This window comes from Hippocampus bargibanti, linkage group LG03 (assembly GCF_051943395.1).
Source record: "Hippocampus bargibanti isolate YZ-2025 linkage group LG03, ASM5194339v1, whole genome shotgun sequence".
NCBI classification, from domain to species: Eukaryota; Metazoa; Chordata; class Actinopteri; order Syngnathiformes; family Syngnathidae; genus Hippocampus; species Hippocampus bargibanti.
In genome coordinates, this window is record NC_142736.1 from 31,717,847 (window position 1) to 31,744,834 (window position 26,988).

Genomic DNA, 26,988 nt, shown 5'->3' on the forward strand with positions numbered 1-26,988 from the left:
AGGGAAATGTTGACCCCTTGTGGAAGGGAAAACATTGCCAGAGGTCTGACCAGCGCTCTATCGGCACCCAAGCAAAAAAACAAACAAAACCCGAAGAAATTCGGCAATGGCGCTCTACATCATATTTTCAGTTCCCAAATAAATTCGTGAATGGCAGTCAATGAGTTAAGTAACAATTGCTAGCCATATTGCTAACTGTATTGCTAGTTTTTTGTTCTTTTTACTACTTTTTTTTGGTAATGACAGTGTGACAATGCTATGCTTCCGCAAAGTCAATTTCACTGTTCAATTGCCCTCTAATATCACATAAAAAAACATTGCTGCCCCCTTATGGAAGGGGAAAAACATTGCCAGAGGTCTGGCCAGCGCTTTGAAAACGGTGACCTTTCACTCAGGCTAAGTGAGTGATGATGACACGTTAGGAGGCACGTTTGAGCAACATCAAACATCTTTGTCCTATTGATCTCTGAACAGAGATTGCCAAATATTCGCTTAGGCTTCACTCTGTTCATGTGCGTTCATTTGCTAAAAGACCTCGATCCCTTGCTAACGGATATTTATTTGACGTTCAACTGTTTATAGCTTCTCTGGCTTCTAAAAATGTTGACATATTCCCCGCTAGGTCCAATATTTTTTCATTTGAAAATCAAGCACATAGTAATAATAATAATAATACATTTCATTTATAAGCGCCTTTCAAAACTCTCAAGGTCGTTTTACAGTCACAGGATAAGTTTTTCTGTGGGTGAGCAGCACCAGCGTTCATTCAACCTGGAAGTAACTCAAATAGATAGAAAACTAGCTAGCTAGATAATAGATTGCTAATAGATAGCCAACAGATAGCTAGCTAGATAGTTCGCCACCTAGATAGCTATATAGCTAATAGAAAGCTGTCTTCTTCGGCTGAACACGAGCCTATGGTGGGGTCTTTTTCAGTCCCATAACAGCAGTTATGGGACTGAAAAAGTATCCGTGATAAATCATTGAAGACGAACGACGTGTGCACTCAGAGAAAAGGGGGTGTGGAAAGGTAGGCCGGCTGTGACGCTGTTCGTCATGTGGTTTGGTGTACTTCCGCCAGCTATGGTGGGGCGGCGCTCCGTGTGTATCCCGAAAAGTAGTGCGTATGCCAAGGTTTAATTTTCATAAATATAAAGTTCGTAAGGCAAAATGTTCGGAAACCGAGGTCCCACTGTAGATAGAAAACTAGCTCGCTAGCTAATAGATAGCCAACTGATAACTAGCTAGATAATTCCCCACCTAGATACCTATATAGCTAATAGAAAGCTAAGTTGAGAGAAAGCTAGCCAACCAGCTAGTAGATAGCTAATAGATAGCCAACAAATAGCTAGCCAGATAGCTACCCACCTAGATAGCTATATAGCTTATAGAAAGCTAATTAGAGAGAAAGATAGCTAGCAAGTAGATAGCTATTAGATATCTGACAGATAGCTAGCTAGAGATATATATAATAATAATAATAATAATAATAATAATAATACATTTCTTTTATAAGCGCCTTTCAAAACTCAAGGTCACTTTACAGTCACAGGATACGTTTTTCTGTGGGTGAGCAGCGGCAGCCATATGCACCATCATTCACTCAACCTGGAAGTAACTCAATAGATAGAAAACTAGCTAGCTAGCTAATAGCCAACAGATAGCTAGCTAGATAGTTCGCCACCTAGATAGCTATAAAGCTAATACAAAGCTAAGCAGAGAGAAACCTAGCCAGCCAGCTAGTAGATAGCTAATATATAGCCAACAAATAGCCAGATAGCTACCCACCTAGACAGCTACATAACTAATAGAAAGCTACATAGAAAGAAAGCTAGCTCGCTAGCCAGTAGATAGCTAATAGATAGCCGACAGATAGGTATCTAGATAGCTAATAGATAGCTAAATAGATGGAATGCCAGCCAGCCAGCTAGTAGATAGCTGACGAATCTCACAAAAAGCACCATTTTGAATCCACTGTGGAAGTTGATCCAACAACATGATCACTTTACTTTCACTACTGAATAATACAGAAGAATAATCAGTAAAAATAAGAGGAAACATCTTAAAAGTAATAATGTAGCTAACAGGACAGTAGATGTAAGACAATCTCTTTTGGTCAATGAATGCTAAAGCTTTGTGTTAGCTTTCAACATTTAGCTTGTAGTAGATGTGCACATTCCCCCATGACGTCACTGATCCACTGCTGAAAATGAAAAAAAAAAAAATGTAGGATTTAGGAGTCACGGTTCAGTCACTGAACAGTAAGCGTTACTTCCATTGAGACCTCTAAAGGTGAGACTGACCTTGGTGGGCGCTTGACGGACAGGCAACGCCAAAGCGGCGACGTGTGGCTAATTAGATTAAAAAAAAAAAAAAAAACGGGAGACCCCTTGAGGCCAGCCATGTGACAAGCACATTGATTCACCGCCAGCCATCGCCTCCGTCTCCATTTAATGCCTAACCCCCCCACACTTGGATTCATCTGGCGCTCGGCCATGATGACGAGTCCATGTTTACATAATGTATTTGGGACCGCTCGCTAATGGAGGGGGGGGACGTCTTCACCTTCGCCCTTCTCCCGTGATTTTGATTGTTTGAATTGCTTCATTTCATGGCTTATTTCTTTGCTTCTACATTTTTTTTTGCCTTTTATGTGATGTTAATGACTGCTGACATTTCACGTGAGATGGAGCATTTAGAGGGAGCTTAAAGGGGAATCGACACCATTTTTTTTGGTTTCCTAACTGACATCAGAAAAACATTTTATAGTATCTAAAATACCCAAAACACGCATCCTGATAGTTTTCATCAAATGCAAAACACCAATAAAAATGACTTAAAGTGTCCCAAAACTGCCATAAAATGAGCTCAGAAATGACGATATTCACAAAGTCCCGCCCCCTTGTTCGTAACGTCACTATTGGTCACACACTGCCTTGCTCCAGAATCAAAACAATGGCTTCAGGGAGTTCAGATTCGGAGAATATGGTTTCTTGTTACTCGTCCAGTTATGAATATGATTCAAATAGTTCTGAAGAGGAAAGCATAAATGTTTGCAATCGATTAAAGAAGTTCTCCCGTATCAATTCGAGCCGTCTGGACTGCAATGTAGCGCCCAGAAAATGCACAAGATGGCGCACAAGCTCCATTGGAAATGGGCTGATTTGTCCGCTGGGAATTTGTGTCAACTAGTATCAAATAGTAGTCTTAGTGCAACACACGATTCACCATTGCATTATTTCTGTTTTCCTACTAATTTCGCCATCAACACAGATCAAAACGATGTTTTCAGACCAAACAAAGTACCCAAAATGCATTGTGTGTCGCTTTCTTGGTCAGGGGCGTTCCCTCCGTGATGTCACTTCATCGATAGATGAAACTAGCTAGCTAGCTATCTGGCTGAATAGCTATCTGACTGGCTCAGTATCTATCCACAATAGCTGTCCATCAACATGGCTAATTCTGTTAAGCAATCCAATGAAAATACGTATATGGTATCTACAAACAGGCTATGGATAGACATGATGGACAGTCAGCGACAAATGTTGAGCTAGGTACATGGAAAGACACACACACATACATTCCTGTTTTATTGGTTTTGTGAAGTCTGGATAACTCCAGATAAGGAGTGAGGACCACCCTTGCTGATAAGTTTAGAGAAGAACCAGTGTTACATTTGAAAAATTAATATCACCCCATTTCCCACTTTAACTTATTTGAATGAGTACATTCAAAGTCCTCACTCCTGTAGTGAATTTGGTTAAAATATCGTTGTACTTTTTTGTGGTATGAACTTTTTTCTCTCTGTAAACACGCACACACACACACACACACACACTGAGTATAAAGTGTGTGTATCTAAGTGAAATTAAAATACACACCAACAAATCATTTTGGGTGAAATTGTGAGGACCTTTCTGAAACTTTAAAAGATGCATATATAGACCCTCTAGAAGCCTTTAGAATAAAAAAAACTTGTGAGGACCAGCCAAAATGTCCTCACCTGTCAAAAATGTCCTCACTATCTATGGTATAAAATGTTAGTGGTCCTCACAAGACTAGTCATACAAACACACACACACGCATACACACTTCAGACGTACACACACGACAGCAAAGAGAGTGTTTGTCTTGTTTAATTAGAATCCAAAGTGCAGCTCTATTGCTTTTGTCAGTGAGGATGTTGATGGCGCTCATCTGTAAGCCAGGCCACACGTTCCGCCAAGGCAACGCAATCACAAAATGTCCGAGACGGACGTAGACGCAGCTTTAGTCCTCCCCAATGCTAATGAGTTGCTCCCTTGACAATTGGCCACGGTTGTGCCAACAAGCGGCCAGAGAGCCAATCGACAATTGTGACCGATGGTCATACCGGCAAGAACGGGCAGACAGAGTTACATGCCATACTAACAAGGCTCTTTTGAGTACAGTGATACCTCGGTTTACGAACCCCTTGGCTTACCAACTTTTCGGTTTCCGAACGTTAAATTTATGAACATTTTACCTTGGCATACGAACTATTTTTCGGGATACACACGGAGCTGCCACAATGAGTGATGTGTCGTTCGCGAACGAGCCCGATATCCTAATAAGAAAATGGCAGCCGGCTTGTTTTGGTCCTCAGTTTTGGCAGAGTGTAGACTGCAAGGTTAAAATATCCCATCAATTAGGCTCCACAAACAACCCGCACAAGCCATAAATTTATGACAAATTTACCTTAGCATACGAACTATTTGTAAAACTTGATGCAACTTGATGCAAAAAGCTATCAACCCAGATAAAGAGAACACAATTGATGAGGAACTAGATAAAATTATCGCAGAGATAGCACCGACAAGTGTTTAATGCTGATGAAACCGGCCACTCCATTCCATCAAGCCATCAACGATCATCACAAAGGTAAAAAACAAAACACTTTATTGTACAGTACAGTTTATTTCTTTAATTATAATACCATAGCACATTTATTATACATAAAGTAATGTATATTTTGTGTAGTTTTAAGGCTTAGAAAATTAAAAAGTATAGAAAATCATGTTTATGGGGACCTGGGAACGGAATATTCTCATTTTAATGGTTTCCTATGAGAAATTGCTTTTTGGGATACACACTTTTCGCCTTACACACTTTGTCTGGGAACCAATTAAGTTCGTAAGCCAAGGTATCACGGTACTTTATGTAATGTTTGACCTCAAGTCTGTTTGGACTCGTTGCTTAATTGTCATTTCTGAACTACAGTAAAGTCTCGTTATATCGATATCGGATATATCGATAGTCCCGGTTATATCGATACTATTTCTATGCACGCACGGAGAAAATTACATGCAAACAGGGTCGGATATATCGATAGTCCCGGTTATAGCGATATTTTTTTCGGACTCCCTTGAATATCGATATAACGAGACTTTACTGTAATTGAGTATTGTCATGTACATTTTATATTGTCATGTACATTTTCTAACATGCTTGACCCTTGCCACATACTGTACAGGTAACATCCGACTTAAATGTTGAAAGCAAACACAAAACTGTAGTATCCATTGACAAAAACAGATTGTTTCACATCTCCTGGCCCATGTAAATCCGCTTCAATTCCAAGCAGCGACAATTCGACATACGCATCAGTGACAAAACAAAAACCACAACAAAAAAAAAAGCAAGACTCGTGAGAGCAATTGCTGATGTCTGCCTTCTCAGGCGCCATCTTGGAGTATTTGTCCCTTATTATTCGTTCATTACACAACTCCATTCTAGGATCGTACAATACAATACATATTGATTCCGTAAAAATAAATCAATGAATTTAATTCACTTTAAATGCTTCGCTCGGCATTTCAACGTTACTGCCCAGAGTATTTCATTAAAAGTTGAAAACCGGTTGTTCGTACGTGCACGCCCGTCGCATTCATGAAAAGGTGCTACCAGGCACACGCAGATTAACCTTTATCGCTAGCATCCGGTGCGATGGTCAAAACCTGACAACTCCCCAATCGGCAACAAGCAGAAAGGGCATTGCGAGTGGTCTGTGAAATACCACCCTGGCGTCCATTCAGCCTCACAATCCTCTTTTTTTTTTTTTTTTCAAATCAGCACTATCTTTTGTACTCCCTCGTCAATAACCACACACACGCACACACACAGTTCGCATTCACTAGAGCTCACAAGACTTCAACGACGACGCTTCAAAACGCGAGACGCCTCGTGAAGGTCAACCTCTCTCCAGGCAGGTTTCATGTAATATTCATCAGAGAAAATGAAAGACTTGTCCAAAAATAGGGAATGTCAAATATATATGGAGAGATGTGAACAAAAGGCGACTTGAGCTTTGTTCGCTTTTCCAACAAAATGTCTGACAAGATGATGATAAGACGACGGAGGCCCGTTTGAACCAGTACACGAGTTAAAGTGTTATCTTATCAGTGGGGGCGCTCAAAAGCAGTTCCCCCGAGCTTTGAAAGGTGCTTAGAAATGAAATGGATTATGACTATTTGCTAGCTAATTTATAGCCCGCTAGCTAGCAAGATGGCTGCCGGGCCATATATTAGCTAGCTAGCCCACTGGCTAGATAGATAGCTATCATGCAGGCTATATATTAGCTAGCTAGCTCGATAGATGGCTAGCTATTAGCTATCTGATAGCTAGCTTTCTATCTATTTGATGTACTTCTGGGTTGAGTGAACGCTGGCGCGTGTGGCTGCCGCTCCTCACCCACAGAAAAACTGATCCTGTGACTTTAAAGTGACCTTGAGAGCTTTGAAAGGTGATTATAAATGTAATGGATTGTGACTATTTGCTAGCTAATTTATAGCCTGCTAGATAGCTGGTTGCTAGGCCATATATTAGCTAGCTAGCCCACTGGCTAGATAGATAGCTATCATGCAGGCTATATATTAGCTAGCTAGCTCAATAGATGGCTAGCTATTAGCTATCTGATAGCTAGCTTTCTATCTATTTGATGTACTTCCGGGTTGAGTGAACGCTGGCGCGTGCGGCTGCCGCTGCTCACCCACAGAAAAACTGATCCTGTGACTTTGAAGTGACCTTGAGAGCTTTGAAAGGTGCTTATAAATGAAATGGATTATGACTATTTGCTAGCTAATTCATAGCCCACTAGCTAGATAGCTACCTAGCGGGCTATATATTAGCTAGCTATTAGCTATCTGATAGCTGGCTTTCTATCTATGTTCTATCTATCTATTTTTTATTTTATTATTGTATTATTATAGTTTTGTATAATGTTATTATTTATTTACTTATTTCTTAATTAGTCTTAATTTTATGGGGGTTTATCCCGATCCCCCGATGCTGAAATTGTGTGTTAATGTGTGTGTCGTTCAATCCAGGGCCGCTATTGCGCTTACGGTAAAGGACAAGATGAAGCCGTGTGACTCCCGCAGTAGCAACCGAGCGCCATTACACGGCCCCTGCAAGGCAATCAGGCTGCTCAAGTTATTGATTAGTCGCCCCCCCCCCCCCCACCGTCCCCCAATACTCCTCCCTCCCGACTCTCACCCCCACCAAATCTCTCCAAAGCAGATTGCCAACAATCAAGATTTATCACTGGCTATCTGGTATGATTATCAGCGCGAGGACGCTAACAGGTTGAGGTGGGTCGGGGGGGGGGGGGGGGGGGGGGGGGCTTTTTGTTGGATTAGTCATGGCTGAGGTCGTAATAACCTGCGCTCGAGTGCTTAAAATGATTGCGACGGACAATTTCTATACAATGCGGATTGATCGCCAACCGCAGCATTTTTACACAGAGGAGGGCGCGTATTTCAATGGCTTTGCCTTTTCCTTTCTAGATGGCCACCAATGGGATATTACGGAAGGGGAATACTTTGAATCAAATAGCCGTTTACAAGAATGAATGGAGGAATAAAAAAACTAATACATAGATAAATAAATAAATAAATTAAAGGATGGAAGGATAGATAGATAGATAGATAGATAGATAGATAGATAGATAGATAGATAGATAGATAGATAGATAGATAGATAGATAGATAGATAGATAGATGGCTAGCGAGATAGATAGATGGCTAGCTAGATAGATAGATAGATGGCTAGATAGATAGATAGATGGCTAGCTAGCTAGCTAGCTAGATAGATAGATAGATAGATAGATAGATAGATAGATAGATAGATAGCGAGATAGATAGATGGCTAGCGAGATAGATAGATAGATGGCTAGCTAGCTAGATAGATAGATGGCTAGCTAGATAGATAGATGGCTAGCTAGCTAGATAGATAGATGGCTGGATAGATAGATAGATAGATGGCTAGATGGATAGATAGATAGATAGATAGATAGATAGATAGATAGATAGATAGATAGATAGATAGATTGCTAGCGAGATAGATAGATGGCTAGCTAGATAGATAGATGGCTAGCTAGCTAGATAGATAGATGGCTAGCTAGATAGATAGATAGATGGCTAGATGGATAGATAGATAGATAGATAGATAGATAGATAGATAGATAGATAGATAGATAGATAGATAGATAGATAGATAGATAGATAGACGGCTAGTCTATCTAATAATAATAATACATTTCTAGCTACCTAGCTAGCTAGCTAGCTAGCGGGCTATAAATTAGCTAGCAAATAGTCATAATCCATTTAATTTCTAAGCGCCTTTCAAAATTCTCAAGGACACTATACAGTCACAGGATATTTTTTTTCTGCGTGTGAGCAGCGGCAGCCACACGCGCCAGCGTTCACTCAACCCGGAAGTAACAGTAATTAAGTTAAAAAAAATAAAATATAAAACAAAGTCGCTATAATTTTATGCACAAAAAAAAAACATATTAGTATGGTGTGTAGGAATATTTTAATTTTAAGAGGAGAAGAAGATGTCACTTTTTGGAAAAAAATGAATGAATAAAAAATAAAAAAAACGCATAAAGAAATAAATGATTGATTACATGAATGAATGAATGAATAAATATAGAAATAAACGAATGAATTAATGAAGAAATACATTAATAAAAAAATTAATGAATGAACAAATAAATTAAGAGATGCATACATAACTACCTGAATATAAATAAATAATTGAATAAATAAATAATTATGACAAAAAAATAATATTTCACGGGAGTGACATTTTCAATGAAAATAAATAAATGAATGAATAAAACAAGAAAATAAAATATTTCAGGACAATGACCAACAAAAATGCATCTGATACAAAAATATGGAAAAAAATCAGAAAATTTTGAATTTTTCAAGATTTAGCATTAAGTCGTAGAAATACAGTGATACCTTGGCTTATGAACTTAGTTGCTTCCCAGAGAGAGTGTGTAAGGCGAAAAGTGTGTATCCCAAAAATTAATTTCCCATAAGAAACCATTAAAATGAGAATAATCCGTTCCCAGGTCCCCATAAAACTGAATTTTCTACTTTCTGATTTTCTAAGCCTTGAAACTACGCAAAATATATCTATATCTATCTATAATATAATAAATGTGATATGGTATTATAATGAAAGAAATAAACTACTGTTTAATAGTCATTTTATTTACCTTTGTGATGGCTGTTGATGGCTTGATGGAATGGAGTGGTCGGTTTGGTCAGCATTAAACACTTGATGAGGAACGTAACCTTCTTCTTCCACCATCTTGAGGAATGATCCCTTGTAGGTGCTTTTTCTGCGATAATTTTACCTTGTTCCTCATCAATTGTGTTCTGTTTAGCTGAGTTGATAGCTTTTTGCATCAAGTGTACAGATGGCTTGTGTTTGTGGAGCCTGATTGATGGGATATTTTAACCTTGCAGTCTACACTCTGCCTTTGAACAAAGTATCAAAGTTGAAACTCTCTCACTGTCGTCTGCCTGTCTCTTTAATGTTTAAACCACCTGCCCTCACTGCTGCGTTCTTGACCAATCACGTGGCTTTAACCGAAGACTGGGGGCGGGGAATAGAGGACAAAAACAGTCAGCTGCCATTTTGTTGTTAGAAGAACGGGCTCGTTTGCGAATGACACATCACTCATTGAGGCAGCTCCGTGTATGAAAAAAGTTTGTATGCCAAGGTAAAGTTCGTATGCCAAGGTAAAATGTTCATAAATGTAACGTTCGTAAACCGAAAAGTTCGAGGTATCACTGTACAATATAAATAAAAGTAGCGATATGACCGAGATCGAGTCGTGATACCACAGGGGAAAAGTTGTAAAAAGTGGAAATGAATGTCAATGTGTCATTTATCCATTTTGATGCAAGAGAAGGCCATTATTTTGCTTTGGGCACGTTACAAAGTCACGAAGGAAAGAGGTCTAATTGGCAAGGTTATGGCAGGTGAGGTGTTCCAAAATGCTGGCAGATGTTTGCAACTAGCAGAAAGCATTAAGGAAGTCAGTGAATTAGCGGCGGGAGCAGCTGCTCCTTCCAGATGTTGGTGGCATTTCTCTTTGCCTTTGATTGAAAAAAAAAGTCCCATTTATTCACTTCAAGCTCTTTTTTTGTTTGGCGTGACACCACTTCCTGCTCAGTAAGAGAGGAAACTGAGGAGAAGGCTCCGAAAATGTTCGAAATATACTGGGGCTGTACAAAAAATGCTATCAGAAAAAGGTGCCACGGATCATACTGGTCGTCCTCCACCCCCCCCCCCCCCCCAAAAAAAAAGAGATTTGCCCAAAAATAGTAAACAAACAAACAAATAAATAAATTAGTACATCGACAAACAAATACATAAATAAATGCATGGGCAAAAATATATATATATAAATAAATGAGTAAATAAATACATACATACATACATACATACATACATACATACATACATACATACATACATACATACATACATACATACATACATACATACATACATTAATGCATAAATGAACAAATGAATAAACAAACAAATGAATAAATGCATGGTAAAATAAATAAATACATAAATAAATAAATGAAAAAATAAAGAAATGAATAAATACATGAATGAATCAACGAATAAATAAGTAAATAAATGTATAAAAAATACATACATGAATAAATAAATGAATACAAAAATGAACAAATAAATAAACTGATAAATGCACTGACAATAAGTCAATGAATGCATAAATGAATAAATAAATCCACGTATGGACAAAAATTAAAATAAATCATGAATCAATGAATACATAAATAAATGCATTAATGAGAAAATAAATAAATGCACAAATAAATAAATAAATGAATAAATAAATACATAAGTAAACAAATACATAAAAAATAAATCAATACACGAATGCATAAATGAACAAATGAATAAATAACCAAATAAATAAATAAACAGACGGAAAAATAAATACATACAGAAATAAATAAATACATAAATAAATGAATAACTACATGACTGCATAAATGAACAAATAAATAAATACATGCACAGACAAATAAAAAAATGAATACATAAATAAATGAATAAATAAATACATAAGTGAACAAATACATAAAAAATAAATCAATACACGAATGCATAAATGAACAAATGAATAAATAACCAAATAAATAAATAAACAGACGGAAAAATAAATACATACAGAAATAAATAAATACATAAATAAATGAATAACTACATGACTGCATAAATGAACAAATAAATAAATAAATGCACAGACAAATTAGTAAATGAATGCATAAATGATCAAATACATGCACAGACAAATAAAAAAAATGAATACATAAATGACTCAATAAATAAATGCAAGAATAAATAAATAAATAAATAAATAAATAAATAAATAAATAAATAAATAAATAAATGCATGAATAAATAGGTACATGCACAAATAAATAAATACATGAATGAATGAATGAATGAATGAATATCACCGGATCCTAGGGAGGTAAAATGACAGTTTATATATTTCCTTGAATCCCAAAAATCTCCATTGAAATTCCTCGAAAATTGTAATCCTTTTTATGGGACTCTTTCTGATTGAATCATGCAAAAGTGCACCTGGCTGTGCCCTCCCACAATGGCTAATGAAGACCCCCAAGGTCTGGTCTATTTACCCAAAAATGCTGTGAATTTTTAGCAGTAAGCATTGGGTCCAGATTTCAAAGCGGGTCCAGCGTTATTTTGGCCTATTTTTGTGCGCGTGTTTTTTTTTTCAAAGTCTCCAGCCTGCTAACATACTTCAGTGTTTGGGTGTTCTAATTTTACATGTTTCTTCAAGGTCAAGGCAAACAGGGCCCGAGAAAAAAAAAAAAAAAAAACACACACACAAGTTCATGACTAAAAATGTGATGAGACAGGAGGAAAAAAAACAACTTTAAAATATATATATTTTTTACTTTATGATTGAGAAAATGTCACAAAAAAAAGCTAGCTACAGTGATGCCTTCGCTTACGAACTTAATTGGTTCTCAGACAGAGTGTGTAAGGCGAAAATCGTGTATCCCAAAAAATTATTCCCCATAGGAAACCATTAAAATGAGAATAATCCGTTCCCAGGTCCCCATAAAACATAATTTTCTACTTTCTAATTTACTAAGCCTTCACAAAATATACCCTATTTTATGTATAATAAATGTGCACTGGTATTATAATAAAAGAAATAAACTGTACTGTATAATAAAGTCGTTTTATTTACCTTTGTGATGGTCGTTGATTGCTTGATGGAATGGAGTGGCCGCTTTCCTCAGCATTAAACACTTGATGAGGAACGTAGCCTTCTTCTTTCACCATCTTGAGGAATGATCCCTTATAGGTGCTTTCTCTGTGATAGCTAACCAGCCGCCTAACTAGGCAGCTATCGAGTTAGCTAATTAGTTAGCTAACTAGCTGGCTAGCTAGCCATCTAAATAGACAACTAGTGTGTTAGCTAATGAGTTATATATATCGCCAACCAGCTAAGCAGCTCGCTCGTCAGTCAGCTAGCTAGGCGGTTACCTCGCTAGTTTGCGACACGATTCAGATGACGACCTGGAAATGGATTAGCGAGTACCTCCGAGGTCAATAATTTATGCCTCCGTGGCAGAAAATAAGATAAATCTCTAACAAAGGAATGACAATGAAAGTTGGAGGGGTTAGGGTTGGGTTTAGGGGTTAGGGTTAGCAATCGCTAGCCTAACTATATTTGCCGTGAGAGACCTTTTTTACAGTACATTGAAAAAAAAATCTACTTATATGACCATAAAATACAAAGTTTAAACTCAACTTTTTTTCCCATATCTCATCACTAGCAGAGTCACATGTTTATACGAGCAGCATGTGAAATATAGAAACGTTTGGATGTCAGCTTTCTTTCTAGACGCTGACTTACCGTGACACTCGGCGGCCTCTTTGGCTTCTACGCGAAAATGACGAACGGAGCCTCCTGTCAGCCAACATCTGTTATCGTTGTTGAAGCTAGCAGGGGTCGCGCGGGCCGCCGCGAAAGGTCTTCAACCGTCACGTGGGGCACAACTGACTCGCTGATCCCCTGCGGCTCAGTTTGGATAAACAACAAAAAAAGTCAACTGAGTTTCATTTTCTCATCATTCAGTTTTCATGTTTGTTCTTCAAGGCAAAATGGCTTTCATTTGCGAGGGATCGAAAATACCCGGAAAAACCCCACGTAGGACCGGAGAAGAACTACCCATAGAAAATAAGGATGCAACCCACGATCTATACACTGTGCCAACATCTTTCAATATACAGGTAACATCCGAACCAGAGGGAGGAGTTTGCATGTCATTTAGCCTCCGAGTCTCTATTCAACATTTTGAATGAATTTCAATTTACGACCATTTTGACTTACAACCGTTTGGTCGGAACGGAACTCTGTCGTAAGTCAAAATGGTCGTAAGTTGAAATCCATTCAAAATGTTGAATAGAGACTCGGAGGCTAAATGACATGCAAACTCCTCCCTCTGGTTCCATTGGTGTGCGAGAGTGAGATGCTAGCTAGCTGGCCAAAATTGTCATACGCGAGTCTCTTTTCAACATTTTGAATGTATTGCAACTGACGACCATTTTGACTTAAGACCATTTAGTCGGAACGGAACTCGGTTGTAAGTTGGATGTTTGTTGTTTCTTGTTACTCATCCAGTTATGAATATGATTCTAATAGTTCTGAAGAGGAAAGCATCAATGTTTGCAATCGATTAGAGAAGTCCTCCCGTATCAATTCGAGCCATAAGGACTGCAATGTAGCGTCCCAGAAAATGCACAAGATGGCGCCCAAGCTCCGTCGGAAATGGGCCAATTTGTCTGCTGGGTATTTGTGTCAACTAGTATCAAATAGTAGTCTTGGTGCAACACACAACGATTCACCATTGCGTTATTTATGTGTTTTCCTTCTAATTTTGCCATCAATACGAAGTTTTCAGACCAAACAAAGTGCCCAAAATGCATTGTGTGTCACTTTCTCGGTCAGGGGCGTTCCCCCCCGTGACGTCACGTCAGGCATCGTCATCAACTCGAAAACAAGACTTCCTGAATATTCAGCTCTTTATACGTAAAATATAGCGGTGGAATCTTTGTCAAAAACGCTCAGTAGAAGTCATTTGAAGCGATTTTACAAATTATGGACACAACTTGTCCGGAAGCGTCGGTTGTCCTTTAAGTGACGTCTCCCATGACAGTTTGTTTCATCTTCCAGCTCGCCTTTGCTTTGCAGAACGGAATTGACTTGAGCTTGTATCTAAGATTCTGTCATCCTCAGGTGATCAAAGAGATATATTTTTTTTGTTGTTTTTGTTTTTATTGCTGCAGGTTTGTTGGCGTGTGACAAACTCAGCCGAGCGGAAGGAAGCTGCGGCTGTCCGATTGAATCAGTGCGTCCTAAAGTCTCCCTTTTTTTCTTTTATAGGGCAAGAAAGACTCCAAGAGTGAAACCTATGCTTTGTCACGGAAATGGTGACACAATGGCGTTACCTAAACTAGTTTCAAAAGAGAAAGTCATCGCTCAAAAGACAGTTTTCTAACCATTGTGGCATTTCCAACCAGAAGCATGCATTGAAATTTCCCACTTTCATGAACTAGTTATAAATGGACTCCTCTATAACTTCAACAAAGCGCAGCAATGCATTTGTCCATCTTCTGATTGGTTGAACAAAATTGGCTGCAGTGTACATTATTTTGAGGATGTGATTTTGCGAATTTCCCCATTGTGGGACTATTACAAGCTTTCTTATTCTTATTGAAAAACAACCATGTAAAGCTGTTTTTAGGCGAAAAAAAATCTGACCATGTTTGTTAAGGCGTTTTTAGGCGTAAAAAAGACCATGTATAGTAAGGCGTTTTTAGCCAGAAAAACGACCATGTATAGTAAAGCGTTTTTAGCCGAAAAAATGACCATGTATAGTATATCAATTTTAGCTGAAAAAACGACCATGTATAGTAAGGCGTTTTTAGCCGAAAAAATGACCATGTATAGTAAGCCGTTTTTAGACGGAAAAACGACCATGTATAGTACAGTAAAGTCTCGTTATATCGATATTCAAGGGAGTCCGAAAAAATATCGATATAACCGGTACTATCGATATATCCGACCCTGTTTACATGTAATTTTCTCCGTGCGTGCATAGAAATAGTATCGATATAACCGGGACTATCGATATATCCGATATCGATATAACGAGACTTTACTGTATATCAATTTTAGCTGAAAAAACGACCATGTATAGTAAAGCGTTTTTAGACCATGTATAGTAAGGCGTTTTTAGGCGTAAAAACGACCATGTATAGTAAGGCGTTTTTAGGCGTAAAAAAGACCATGGAAAAAACGACAATGTTTGTGTAAGGCGTTTTTAGCCATAAAAACGACCATGTATAGTAAGGCGTTTTTAGGCGAAAAAAACGACCATGTATAGTAAGGCGTTTTTAGACAAAAAAACGACCATGTATAGTAAGGCGTTTTTAGCCAGAAAAACGACCATGTATAGTAAGGCGTTTTTAGCCGGAAAAACGACCATGTATAGTGAGGTGTTTTTAGGCAAAAAAAAAAAAACAACAACCATGATATAGTAAGGCGTTTTTAGCTGAAAAAGAACGACCATGTATAGTCAGGCGTATTTAGCTTAAAAAAAGACCATGTATACTAAGGCTTGTTTGACACGAAAAAAACTACCATGTATAGTAAGTCGTTTTCAAGCCTGTTGAATGGGGTTGTAGCTCAGTGGTGGCGTGCATGCTTTGCATGTATGAGGGACTGGGTTCAATCCCCACCATCGCAATTTTTGTGTGTGGGACTATCCCATGCTTTCTTGTTCTTATTGAAAAACAACCATGTATAGTAAGGCGTTTTTAGGCGAAAAAAATGACCATGTATAGTAAGGCGTTTTTAGCCGAAAAAAACGACCATGTATAGTAAGGCGTTTTTTAGCAAAAAAAAAAAACAAAAACAAAAACGACCATTTTAGGTCTACGCCTTACTATACATGGTCGTTTTTCTTCGCCTAAAAACGCCATACTATACATGGTCGTTTTTCTGGCTAAAAACGCCTTACTTATACATGGTTGTTTCTATTGCCTAAAAACGCCTTAGTATACATGGTCGGGTTGTAGCTCAGTTATAGTGCGCATGCTTTGCGTGTATGATGTCCTGGGTTCAATCCCCAGCATCTGCATTTTTGTGTGTGGGACTATCCAAGGCTTTCTTATTCTTATTGAAAAACGACCATGTACTGTTAGGCATTTTTAGCCGAAAAAACAACCATGTATATATAGTAAGGCAATTTTAGCCGAAAAAAACGACCATGTATAGTAAGGCGTTTTTAGGCGAAAAAAACGACCATGTATAGTAAGGCGTTTTTAGGCAAAAGAAACAACCATGTATAAGTAAGCCGTTTTTAGCCGGAAAAACGACCATGTATAGTAAGGCGTTTTTTAGCAAAAAAAAAAAAACGACTATGTATAGTAAGGCGTTTTTAGGCGAAAAAAACGACCATGTATAGTAAGGCGTTTTTAGGCGAAAAAAAACGACCATGTATAGTAAGGCGTTTTTAGGCGAAAAAAATGACCATGTATGTAAGGCGTTTTTTAGCAAAAAAAAACCAACCATGTATAGTAAGGCGTTTTTAGGCGAAAAAAACGACCATGTATAGTAAGGCGTTTTTTTAGCAAAAAAAAAAAACGACCATTTATAGTAAGGCGTTTTTTTAGCAAAAAAAAAAAAAAACGACCATTTATAGTAAGGCGTTTTTAGGCGAAAAAAACGACCATGTATAGTAAGGCGTTTTTAGGCAAAAGAAACAACCATGTATAAGTAAGGCGTTTTTAGCCGGAGAAACGACCATGTATAGTATGGCGTTTTTAGGCGAAAAAAAACCACCATGTATAGTAAGGCGTTTTTAAGCAAAAGAAACAAGCATGTATAAGTAAGGCGTTTTTAGCCGGAAAAACGACCATGTATAGTAAGGCGTTTTTTAGCAAAAAAAAAAAACGACCATGTATAGTAAGGCAATTTTAGCCGAAAAAAACGACCATGTATAGTAAGGCGTTTTTAGCCAGAAAAACGACCATGTATAGTAAGGCGTTTTTAGGCGAAAAAAACGACCATGTATAGTAAGGCGTTTTTAGGCAAAAGAAACAAGCATGTATAAGTAAGGCGTTTTTAGCCGGAAAAACGACCATGTATAGTAAGGCGTTTTTTAGCAAAAAAAAAAAAAAAACGACCATGTATAGTAAGGCAATGTTAGCCGAAAAAAACGACCATGTATAGTAAGGCGTTTTTAGCCAGAAAAACGACCATGTATAGTAAGGCGTTTTTAGGCGAAAAAAACGACCATGTATAGTAAGGCGTTTTTTAGCAAAAAAAAAAAACGACCATGTATAGTAAGGCGTTTTTAGGCGAAAAAAACGACCATGTATAGTAAGGCGTTTTTTAGCCAAAAAAAAAACGACCATGTATAGTAAGGCGTTTTTTAGCAAAAAAAAAACGACCATGTATAGTAAGGCGTTTTTAGGCGAAAAAAACGACCATGTATAGTAAGGCGTTTTTTAGCAAAAAAAAAAACGACCATGTATAGTAAGGCGTTTTTAGGCGAAAAAAACGACCATGTATAGTAAGGCGTTTTTTAGCCAAAAAAAAACGACCATGTATAGTAAGGCGTTTTTTAGCAAAAAAAAAACGACCATGTATAGTAAGGCGTTTTTAGGCGAAAAAAACGACCATGTATAGTAAGGCGTTTTTTAGCAAAAAAAAAAAAAAAAACGACCATGCATAGTAAGCCGTTTTTTAGAAAAAAAAAAAAAAAAAAACGACCATGTATAGTAAGGCGTTTTTTAGCAAAAAAAAAAAACGACCATGTATAGTAAGGCGTTTTTTAGCAAAAAAAAAAAACGACCATGCATAGTAAGCCGTTTTTTAGAAAAAAAAAAAAAAAAAACGACCATGTATAGTAAGGCGTTTTTTAGCAAAAAAAAAAAACGACCATGTATAGTAAGGCGTTTTTAGGCGAAAAAAACGACCATGTATAGTAAGGCGTTTTTTAGCCAAAAAAAAAACGACCATGTATAGTAAGGCGTTTTTTAGCAAAAAAAAAACGACCATGTATAGTAAGGCGTTTTTAGGCGAAAAAAACGACCATGTATAGTAAGGCGTTTTTTAGCAAAAAAAAAAACGACCATGTATAGTAAGGCGTTTTTAGGCGAAAAAAACGACCATGTATAGTAAGGCGTTTTTTAGCCAAAAAAAAACGACCATGTATAGTAAGGCGTTTTTTAGCAAAAAAAAAACGACCATGTATAGTAAGGCGTTTTTAGGCGAAAAAAACGACCATGTATAGTAAGGCGTTTTTTAGCAAAAAAAAAAAAAAAACGACCATGCATAGTAAGCCGTTTTTTAGAAAAAAAAAAAAAAAAAACGACCATGTATAGTAAGGCAATTTTAGCCGAAAAAAACGACCATGTATAGTAAGGCGTATTTAGCCAGAAAAACGACCATGTATAGTAAGGCGTTTTTAGGCAAAAGAAACAACCATGTATAAGTAAGGAGTTTTTAGCCGGAAAAACGACCATGTATAGTAAGGCGTTTTTTAGCAAAAAAAAAACGACCATGTATAGTAAGCCGTTTTTAGGCGAAAAAAACGACCATGTATAGTAAGGCGTTTTTTAGCAAAAAAAAAACCGACCATGTATAGTAAGGCTTTTTTAGGCGAAAAAAACGACCATGTATAGTAAGGCGTTTTTTAGCAAAAAAAAAAACGACCCTGTATAGTAAGGCGTTTTTAGGCGAAAAAAACGACCATGTATAGTAAGGCGTTTTTTTGAAAAAAAAAAAAAAAAAAAAAAAAAAAAAAAAAAAAAAAAAAAAAACAACCATGTATAGTAAGGCGTCTGTGTAAGCTCTCAGTCGTACAGGAGTGGTCCATCGATGAGAAGGTTTCTTCAGCCGTCATCTGTACAAAAGTGAAGGTTTCGGACGTTTCGCCTCCTATCCAAGAGGCTTCGTCAGCGAACTAAAGTCTGACTGGTCGTATCGGCCCCATTTATATATCCCTAATGTCCAGACCTGGTGGCGCCGGACACAGCTATGATAGGTCCCTACTCTCAGGTTGGGGGGGCGCGGGACCCCCCCCTTGTGGCCCCACTGATTGTTCCTACATTCCTGACTAACGATTGGCCTATTACACCCACTCCCCCCGGTATCACCTCATCAGCATAACGACCTTCATCAGCATTGCGAAAGTTGCCTAACCTGTTTTGCCTAAGCAGACTATTGTATGAACGATCCAAATTGAACCTCACACCACCAGACCGGTTTAATGAAGGATTTTGTTGTTTTATAAGAATCGCCTCTTTCACCCCCCTTTCAAACCATCTATGTTCTTTCGCTAAGATTTTAACCTCATTGTCGTCAAATGAGTGGTTGCTAGCTTTTAGGTGCAAATGTACTGCCGATTGAGGTCCACTAGTATTATCCCTGCGATGTTGATAAAGTCTTTTTTTTGAGAATTTGTTGAGTCTTTGAGCGTTTTTAGCAAAAAAAAAAAAACGACCATTTATAGTAAGGCGTTTTTTAGCAAAAAAAAAACGACCATGTATAGTAAGGCGTTTTTTAGCACAAAAAAAAACGACCATGTATAGTAAGGCGTTTTTAGGCGAAAAAAACGACCATGTATAGTAAGGCATTTTTTAGCAAAAAAAAAAAACGACCATGTATAGTAAGGCGTTTTTTAGCAAAAAAAAAAACGACCATGTATAGTAAGGCGTTTTTAGGCGAAAAAAACGACCATGTATAGTAAGGCATTTTTTAGCAAAAAAAAAAAACGACCATGTATAGTAAGGCGTTTTTTAGCAAAAAAAAAAACGACCATGTATAGTAAGGCGTTTTTAGGCGAAAAAAACGACCATGTATAGTAAGGCGTTTTTTAGCAAAAAAAAAACGACCATGTATAGTAAGGCGTTTTTTAGCACAAAAAAAAACGACCATGTATAGTAAGCCGTTTTTAGGCGAAAAAAATGACCATGTATAGTAAGCCGTTTTAGGTGAAAAAAAACGATCATGTATAGTACAGTAAAGTCTCGTTATATCGATATCGGATATATCGATAGTCCCGGTTATATTGATACTATTTCTATGCACGCACGGAGAAAATTACATGCAAACAGGGTCGGATATATCGATAGTCCCGGTTATATCGATATTTTTTCGGACTCCCTTGAATATCGATATAACGAGACTTTACTGTATATCAATTTTAGCTGAAAAAACGACCATGTATAGTAAGGCGTTTTTCAGCAAAAGAAACGACCATGTATAAGTAAGGCGTTTTTAGCCGGAAAAACAACCATGTATAGTAAGGTGTTTTTAGGGGAAAAAAACAACCATGTATAGTAAGGCGTTTTTAGCCGAAGAAATGACCATGTATGGTAATGTGTTTTTAGCCGAAAAAACGACTATGTTAGTAAGCCGCTTTTACGCCAAAGAATGATCATATATATTAACGTGTTTTTTGCCTGAAAAACGACCATGTATAGTAAGGCGTTTTTAGGCAAAAAAACCACTATGTATATTAAGGCGATTTTAGGCCAAAAAACGAGCATGTATAGTAGGGTGTTTTTAGCCCATAAAACAAACATGTATCGTAACAATCGTTTTTTTTCGCCTAATCAGGCCAGTCGTAAACCCCATACTCAGGCAGGACAATAGAAGTAATCAGTCAGGACTCTAGAAGTAATCAGTGTAGCCGCAGGGAGTAGTCCTCTGCTCCCCCCAACCTGAGAGCATGGACCAATCATAGCAGATTCTGGCACCGCCACGTTTGGATATATATATATATATATATATATATATATATATATATATATATATAGGGCCGAAACTACCAGCAAAAGACTTTAGTTCTCTGACGAAGCCTCTTGAATAAGAAGCGAAACGTCCGAAACCGTCAAAGAAGTACAGATGACGGCTGAGGAAACCTTTTCATAATAATAATAATAACTATAACCAAATATTTTGGATTTTCATAGATAGATAATTTGGACTTCTCTTTTTGCCTTGGTTTCACTCCTTTTGCTATTTCACACACATAGCAGATGGACAATCAAAGTGCGCCGTACCGTCAAAGAGTGGTCGGCAGCAACAGGTGAATTGGACTACAGCCACTGTTGTGTGTTTTGATGAAAGCTTTCGAAAACGAAAAGTGTTTACGGGATGATAATACAACCACGGGATAGAGCCGAGCGGCGCTATCAGTCATCTTAAAACATGACAGCAAACGCAGGCACGAATACACACACACGCACACACACCACATCGTCAATGTTGACACTTGAGTCAGACATGGAAGTGAATTTGCATTTATATGACAATCACATTTGTTCTTCAGCGTAAGCAGCGCAAGTCAACGTTGATTTGTCACCGTCTTTTTCACCGATATGAACGGGAATCTGTCCGCACAGCGATGGTGTGCATGCTGCGGGCTGAAAATTAATACAGCGGCGAAGGCCTTGACTTACTTAGAAAAATGTCCCTCTGGAGAGCGTTTTCATTTCTTAGGAATATATGCACTTAGAACAATTGAGAAAGAGTTGATTGCGGTAAAGTAAGGTCCTCCATCTTTAGAGGTTTGATCCGCATGCTTGTTTTGGCCAAGCTTTTACGTCGGATGCCCTTCCTGACACAATCCTCTGTATTTATCCAGGCTTGGGACCGGCACAAGTACACTTATGTCCCTTTGTGGCTACAGAACAAGAAACTCGCTCAGTAAAACTGGGATAGAAAGATAGCTAGCTAATATAGTTGACAGATAGCTAGCTAGGCCTTCACTCAACCCGGAAGTACCTCAGGTAGAAAGCTAGCTAGCTAATAGACAGCTAATAGATAGTTAAGTAACTCGGATAGAAAGATAGCTAGCTAATAGATAGCTAACAGATAGCTAGCTTAAAACAAACTAGTAATGGTAATGAACCGCTTTAAATTGTTTGCGTGATTTTTTTTAAGAATTGTTCACAAGGTGCCAAAATGTTGCTATTGTGACATTTGCCCACATTCCAAAGCATAAAATCAATGTTTTACTATATACAACAAAAATTACTTTACCCATGTCACATCTTGAGATATTTGTCCATTGCAGCCAATTAATGTCAACAAAATACATAAATATATAAATACCTTTTATCCCAAGGAACAGGGGAAAAAAAAATCAGAATTCTCGGGATGAAAAGCAACCTGGAAAATAAAATGCATGAACCATAAATTTTCAAAATAAAATACATAAAAAAGAAAAAGCAAATATGTTCCAAATATAAAACATTATTTTTAAATTCAGAAATATTGAATGAAAACTCTTGACTTTGCATGACAGCAAATGTTTTATATATTTTTTTCATATTTTATAGAATATAATTATTTTTATTCCGATATATAATTGTATATATAATTGTTATTACAATATCTATTTTTAGATTAAAACATTATTATGAATATTTTAGGTTATAAAAGAATATGTATAATACTTATATTAGTTTTATTTTTTTAGTTTATTATTTATAATAAATATTTAATATTAGTTAAAATATTATTATTATTATTAATAATAATAATAATAATAATAATAAATAAAGAATAAATATTAAAAATACATATGATATTTATTATTTATTATTAGTACTAATAATAAAAAATAATAATAATAAATATTAAATTATGAAAAATAAATGAAAAAAAAAACACACATATATATATATATATATATATATATATATATATATATATATATATATATATATATATATATATATATATATATATATATATATATATATATATTTTTTCCTCACATACCAGTGGCAATGCACAGACTTGTTACATGTTACTAAGTTGATGCGAATCCACTTATACATGAGTGCATATCGATGCAGCCTTGAGGGGGTGATGAAGCTTGTGAGACGCTAATGGCAATGGACGCTTGTGATGGAATATGTCCAGTCGAGTATTATTTGCCGTGACGCTTTCCTTTCCATTGGCAGTTGTCGCTAAGTGCTTTCCTCCCTCGCTCTCATTACAAAGCTACGAGTGACTTCGTCTTCCAATTGATCACCTGCTCGCTGAGGTGTCCATTGGAAAATGTATGGAATAATAGGAATGAAAAATAATATGTTTAATATGTTTTTGTTTTTTTAAATAAACTCTGGCATAACATTAAAAGTCCATGATGAAAAATACTAGGCTGACTTGAAAGAATGACCTAAATTTGAAGCTGGAAAAAAAAATGAGGATACATGTACAGTGATACCTCGGTTTACGAACCCCTTGGCTTACAAACTTTTCAGTTTACGAACGTTAAATATATGGAAATTTAACCTTGGCATCCAAACTATTTTTCTGGATACACGCGGAGCGCCACAATGAATAAGGTGTCGTTCCCGAACGAGCCCGTTCTCCGAGCAAGAAAATGGCAGCCGACTCATTTTTGTCCTCTATTCCTCGCCCCCAGTCTTTAAAGCCACGTGATTGGTCGAGAACGCAGCAGTGAGGGGAGGTGGTTGAAACATTGAAGAGACAGGCAGATGACAGTGAGAGTTTCAACTTTGATAGTTTAAAGGCAGAGTGTAGACTGCAAGGTTAAAATATCCCATCAATCAGGCTCCACAAGTACACTTGATGCAAAAAGCTATCAACCCAGCTAAACAGAATACAATTGATGAGGAACTAGGTAAAATTATCGCAGAGAAAGCACCTACAAGGGATCATTCCTCAATATGGTGAAAGAAGAAGGCTACGTTCCTCATCAAGAGTTTAATACTGATGAAAGCGGCCACTCCATTCCATCAAGCCATCAACAAGGTCAATAAAACCACTTTATTATACAGTACAGTTTATTTATTTAATTATAATACCACAGCATATTTATTATACATAAAATAAGGTATATTTTGTGTCGTTTTAAGGCTTAGAAAGTAGAAAATTTATGTTTTATGGGTACCTGGGAACGGATTATTCTCATTTTAATGGTTTCCTATGGGAAATTATTTTTTGGGATACACACTTTTCACCTTACACACTCTGTCTGGGAAGCAATTAAGTTCGTAAGCCAAGGTATCACTGTACTCAATAAAAATGATCATTAAAATGATCAATAAAATGATCAATAAAAATAGGCAAATATCAGCTTGAAAGGAAAGGAGCATGAAAAATCGATGTGTATATTTTGGCGGGACTCCTTACTCTCCTTTTCCCTGATGTCTCAAAGCGCTTCTTCTTTCCTCCATGTGTCCTTTTTCTCAAAACAGGACACGCACAGTCACGCACGCGGTTGATGTCTCCAGTGGACGTCGCCCCGCCTTCGCCCGCCTCCCTCAGTTCGATTGCCTCTGCTCAATGGAAAAGCGACAAAGGGCAGGATGGTTATCGTTCAAGACAACAACATGCTGTTCGTTATTTACAACAGCTGACCACCCGCTGGCATTCTCAGCATCATGGCTGGACCTCCATTTTTTTTTTTTTACTAGTTATTAGTTTGACCACATTTTTGACCCAAAATCTTCTCCTCCTGCTTTTGTCTCTTTTATTTTCTGTCTTTGTATCAGGAATCTTCTGATTTAGGATTTAGGGGCAGTAATCTTTTTTTTTTTTGGAACAGGTGGAAAAAGTAGTTTGGTGGTGGGGTGGTTAAATGGTTAAGAATATTGTATTAAAAACTGAATTTAACATGTGGGATTTTTGTATATGTATATATATTTGTATGTATATATGTTTATTTTTATTATTCTATTTGGGAAAAAATATCCAATTACTTCCTTAAAATGAAATCAGACTTTTTTATTTTACAAATTCATGATTTTTGTGGTGGTTTGCATGGTGGTGGTGGACGCCAAAAAAAGCAGGCAGGAGGGAGGGGCAGGGTCTATTTATCTAACTAGCTGGCTAGCTCCTCGATACCTAGCTGGACAGTGACCTATCTATCTATTAAGCTATCTGTCTGGCGAGCTAGCTATCTAGCTACAATTTGGATGTTCTCATTGTGCTGTCTTGGCTTTTCCTTAGATACTCCGTCGACCATATTTTAAAAACTAGCCAGTTGACTTTTTGGGTTATTCATTGTTTTTAAAAAATGTAGAAAAGAATCATTTGTGGGGTTACTGAATAACACAGAAGAAGTTGGGTAGGTCCATCTTTGACCCGATTCAACTGTCTGTGGAGTGTTTTTGATTTGGGTCCCTGTGATTGGTTCAGTCACCCGCATCTCCCCAAATTCAACCGAGATAGTCTTCGGCTGCACAGGTGTTGGTCGTTTTAATCAGTGACAGTTAAAAGTACTTCCGGCGCGACCATTCAGTGTCAAGTGATTTTTTGATTCACCCTGTCAGGTTTGTTCCATCTTATGTTTTACTCATGGTTTTGTTTGCTACTTTGGACCTTTCTGTTTTGATGACCTTGTTTGATCGCATTTGTCTGGGAGTCACAGATTCTGGGTTCAAAATGTCATCTCTGACTGCAGTTTGGATGTTCTCATTGTGCTTTCTTGGCTTTTCCTTGGATACTCCGTCGACCATATTTTAAAAACTAGCCAGTTGACTTTTTGGGTTATTCATTGTTTTTAAAAAATGTAGAAAATAATCATTTGTGGGTTACTGAATAACACAAAAGAAGTTGAGTTGGTCCATCTTTGTGGAGTGTTTTTGATTTGGGTCCCTGTGATTGGTTCAGTCACCCGCATCTCCCCAAATTCGACCGAGATAGGAAAAAAAAAAATGGAAGAATGAATTGACAAGTGAAGCACAAAGCGGTTTGTTGGAGAATTTGGGACCGTGCCCTCCCACTCAGCGGCGTCTTAACGTAAAATTGCCCATCACTAGCCTTTGTATCATCTCGGCAAGTTATTGTCACAAACGCCACGGAAGCTGCAAATTCTACACAAGGAGCAATAGAAAGTGTCCAGAGTGCAAAATGAAACTCATAGCCGCTGGATGATGGGATATATATCCCCTTCCTTTTTATATTTTTTTATTTATTTTTATCTCTTCCCTCAGCATACTTTTCCATGGGTGACACTCTTTCACTTGAGCGACAGCATAACACTCACCTCTCATATAGCGTGTCAGGCTTTTTTTCCATTTAAAGCCTTGCACCTTTGGGGACACGACTGGAATGAAATGTGAGACACAAGTCAAAGCTCTTCCACAAATGTGAGTGTGAGGCACATTTTGAAAAGATGCTTTTGATGGGATGCTGGGCCAACTCAAATTTATTTAGATTTTGGTTTTGTCAGATATTTCTTGCTTAAAAAAAAATCACGTTTTGATTTGATTCCAATGGGGGGCACTGTGGGGGGCGCCTGTTGTTGGTGGTTTTAATCAGTGGCAGTTAAAAGGACTCCCGGCATGACCATTCAGTGTCGGGTCATTGTTTGTTTCACCCAGTCAGGTTTGTTTTGTCTCGTCATGTTTTTCTCACGGTTTTGTTTGCTACTTTGGACCTTTCTGTTCTGATGACTTTGTTGTTTGAGATTTTTTTTTCTACTGACTTTATTGAATACAATTTGTCAAATAATATTAATAATAATAATTAATAATAATAACTAATAATAATAATGCATTTCATTTACAAGCGCCTTTCAAAAC

General features: G+C 37.3%; 1 protein-coding gene across 3 annotated transcripts in view; it reads left to right on the forward strand.

Annotated features, from left to right (window-relative positions):
- Positions 1–26,668, forward strand: part of ntrk3b (neurotrophic tyrosine kinase, receptor, type 3b) — a 254,422-nt gene extending 227,754 nt beyond the window's left edge. For 2 of the 3 annotated variants that reach the window (XR_016114563.1, XR_016114564.1), the window contains 2 exons: positions 14,692–14,753; positions 24,658–26,668. The gene's annotated coding sequence lies outside the window, so the exon portion shown is untranslated. The remainder of the gene's footprint in view (positions 1–14,691; positions 14,754–24,657) is intronic. The other variant, XR_016114565.1, reaches the window with a different exon arrangement.
- The last annotated feature ends 320 nt before the right edge of the window (positions 26,669–26,988 follow it).